Raw genomic sequence first — 4,248 nt, 5'->3', positions numbered from 1 at the left:
GTTTCAGACTCCTAAAGCCTTTTAGCATTTAGAAAATAGTCTAGGCCTCTATTCTTCCACCAAGTGCATAACCTCACACTTTCCCACGTTGTATTTCATCTCTGCCATCTCTTTTGCTCACTCTCCTAGTCTGTCCAAGTCCTTCTCCAACTTCCTCCAACACTTCTAGCCCTCAACCTGTGTCTGTGTCATCTGTAAACTTACCAACAAAACCCACAGTGGTATTTTTGAACTACTACACTCCATACAGTGTAGGTAGACCCACAATGCCATTAACAAAAGAGTTTCAGGATATGACCAAATGGAACTGAAGGAACAGTGAAAACTTACAAGTCAGGATCACTGTGGGTTGAAAGCAACATAGAAATGAAGATGTTCCTATGCATCTGCAGCCTTCAGCCTTCTAACTGGTCACTGGTGTAGCAGGTACTGTCAAAGGAGCATCTGGGTGTTGTTGCAATGCTTCTTGTAGATGGCACACACTGTAGCCACTCTGCATTGGCTGTGGAGGGCGTGAATTTTTAAGGTGGAAGATGAGGTGTAAATCAAGCAGCTTACTTTGTCCTGGATTAAAAAACAAAAGAACTGTGGATTCTGTAATTCAGAAAGCACTTGAGTGTTGTTTCTGTTCCTCTTCCTCAAACATAATGGGCTGAATTGGGACATTTCAAATTCAAGGAGCTGCAAGAAATTGTCATGTAAAAATTCCATAATAGATTTTTCACTAATAATCATTTCACATTCACCGTCATTATATGGAAATTCATCAATCTGTCCAACTAAGATTAAGCTTTTTGACTGTGTCTTTACTGAGCCTTGAGGAGAAACTTACAAAAAAGCTGCTAGGTTTTTGAAATATACATTTGGTAGGAGAGTAGTCTGAATTGGGTTGTGAGATTCCTTACCTCATCCCACACATTAAGCTCACCCAGCAGCCTTTCCCATTCCCATTCCCATTCCAGGCAGTAACTGCATCCACAGTGCTGGGCCTGCTTCTCCTGCTCTCTGTCACTGCCTGAACCACATGCCTGGTAACTTCCTCACCTGCACCAGGTAACACCCTGCAAGGGTGGCGATTGGCTCTTGATCTTAGACATTCCCCAAGGTATTGGTAGGGAGTGATGAACACTCAGGATGTGACCTCTACTGTAGACTTCCCACCACACTGTGTTTCTGTGGAACTCTGAACTATATAAACCTTCAGTGAACACAGATACTTTTAACTCACAGTGAGGCTTTCCAGGGTTAGACCTTTGCACAGAATTTGATTTATACTTTAATAAGCACTTCAGGATTTTCAGCATTTACCTCAAATAATTAACATATAGATGAAACAAATATCATGAATATAAATAATCCTAATATATGCCACGAGAGACCAATGCTATTGGTGATTCAGTGACCACACCAACAACATTGACCGTCTTATTCTCCAACCTTGATTGTTGAAAAATGTCTCAAGGCTTTTCACAGGAGTGTTTCCAAATAATAATGTGCGGTCACGTTAGCGAGTTAATAACCATCAGAATAAAAATCAAGTTTATACTGACATTGGACATCAGTGCTGATAACTGACAAGTTGCAGGGAGGAGAAAGTGAGGACTGCAGATGCTGGAGCTCAGAGTCCAGAGTGTAGTGCTGGAAAAGCACAGCAGGTCAGGCAGCGTCTGAGGAGCAGGAGAATCAATGTTGAAGGGCTTATGCCTGAAACGTTGATTCTCCTGTTCCTCGGATGCTGCCTGACCTGCTGTGCCTCTCCAGCAACACACTCTCAGCTCTGAGCTCCAGCATCTGCAGTCCTCACTTTCTCCTCGCTGATTTCAACCTTACTGCAAAGCCTCTTCCAAGGACACTTATCTTGAAGAAGTTCCCCTTCCCTCTTCCTGATGAAGGGCTATGATTTATGCCCAAAACATCGATCCTCCTGCTCCTTGGATGCTGCCTGACCTGTTGTGCTTTTTCCAGTACTACACAACAGAAAAGTTGCAGTATGGATTTGACAAACTTGGTCTTAGAGTGATGGTGATACCTTCCAACTTTACTCTGATTCCCTCATCAGATCCAAAATGGAATCACATTAGAATCAGGAATTTATAGATGAAATAAATGAATTATTGCCAGTTTGGCTGAGAATGAGCTATGTAGGTCTCAAATGCTTGGCTAAGGTGGGCATTTGACATCTCGTCTCCTACTTTATGGGCCATCTTATTCCTGTTGTGTTATGTGTAAAAATCCTTTTTCAGAACACTAAGCCTGACTGGTTCATAAATCTGTTCATGTTCCATAACCTTCCCGAAAATCCCTTAGACAGTGGTTTCCAAACTCATGACCAATCCCATCCAGAAGGGTAGAAGGACAAGGGCAGAGATTACTTGGGAGTTTCACCCCCTGCAATTCTCCTCTAAGTCACTTATTATCCTGACTTGGAAACGTGCATGTGTAGGTTCATAGTTCCTTGAAAGTGGAGTTGCAGGTAGATAGAATAGAACAAAGAACAAAGAACAAAGAAAACTACAACACAGGAACAGGCCCTTCAGCCCTCCAAGCCTGCAGTGATCCAGATCCTCTCAACCTGTCGCGTATTTTCTCCCTCTGCTCTCTGCCCATTCATGTATCTGTCTAGATACATCTTAAGTGGCACTTTCATTCCCGCCTCTACCATCTCCGTTGGCAACGTTTCCCAGGCACCTACCACCCTCTGTGTAAAGAACTTTCCATGCATATCTCCCTTAAACACTTTCCCTCTCACCCTGAACTCGTGACCGCTAGTAATTGAGTCCCCCACTCTGGGAAAAAGCTTCTTGTCTATATCTCTCATGATTTTGTCGGCCTCAGTCAGGTTCTTCCTCAACCTCTGTCTTTCTAATGAAAATAATCCTAATATACTCAATCTCTCTTCATAGCTGGCACCCTCCATGCCAGACAACAACTTGGTGAACCTCCTCTGCACACTCTCCAAAGCATTCACATTCTTTTGGTAATGTGGTGAGTAGAACTGTATGCAGTATTCCAAATGTGGCCAAACTAAAGTCCTATACAACTGTAACATGATCTGCTAATTCTTGTACTCAGTACCCTCTCTGATGAAGGAACACATGCTGTATGCCTTCTTAACCACTCTATCAACCTGCATTGCCACCTTCAGAATACAAAGGACCTGAACACCCAGATCTCTCTGTACATCAGTTTTCCTCAGTGCTGTTCCATTTACTATATAGTTTGCTCTTGAAGTGGATCTTCCAAAATGCATCATCTTGCATTTGGCCGGATTGAACTCCATCAGCCATTTCTCTGCCCAACTCTCCAATCCATCTATATTCTGCTGCATTCTCTGATAGTCCCCTTCACTATCTGCTACTCCACCAATTTTATTGTCATCTGTGAATTTGCTACTCAGACCATCTATACCTTCCTCCAGATCACTTATGTATATCACAAACAACAGTGGTCCCAACACGGATCCCTGTGTAACATCACTGGTCACAGTTCTCTATTTTGAGAAACCCCCTTCCACTACTACTCTCTATCTCCTGTTGCCCAGCCAGTTCTCTATCCATCTAGCTAGTACATCCTGAACCCCCATGTAACTACACTTTCTCCACCATGGGGAACCTTATCAAATTTCTTGCTGAAGTCCATGTATATGACATCAACAGTCCTTCCCTCATCAATCAACTTTGTCACTTGATCAAAAAATTCTGTTAAGTTGGTAAGACATGGCCTTCCCTGCCCAAAACCATGTTGTCCATCACTGATAAGCCCATTTTTTTCCAAATGTAAATAGATCCTATCCCTCAGTATCTTCTTCAGCAGCTTCCCTAACACTGACGTCAAGCTCACCAGTTTATAATTACCTGGATTATCCCTGCTATCCTTTCTTAAACAAGGGGACAACATTAGCAATTCTCCAGTCCTCTGGGATCTCATCCATGTTCAAGGATGCTGCAAAGATATATATTAAGACCCCAGATATTTCCTCTCTCTCTTCCCTCTGTAACCTGGATAGATCCCATCTGGATCTGGGGACTTGTCTACCTTAATACCTTTTAGAATACCCTATACTTCCTACCTCCTTATGCCGACTTGACCTAGAATAATCAAAGATCTATCCCTAACCTCAGCATCAGACATGAATACTAACACAAAGTACTCATTAAGTACACAGTGAAGAAGGTGTTTGGTATCCTTTATTAGTCAGTGCATTGTGTATAGGAGTCAGGAGATCATGTTGCAGCTGTACAGGACATT

Source organism: Chiloscyllium punctatum, chromosome 1 (assembly GCF_047496795.1).
Source record: "Chiloscyllium punctatum isolate Juve2018m chromosome 1, sChiPun1.3, whole genome shotgun sequence".
NCBI classification, from domain to species: domain Eukaryota; kingdom Metazoa; phylum Chordata; class Chondrichthyes; order Orectolobiformes; family Hemiscylliidae; genus Chiloscyllium; species Chiloscyllium punctatum.
This window is presented reverse-complemented; position numbering follows the sequence as displayed.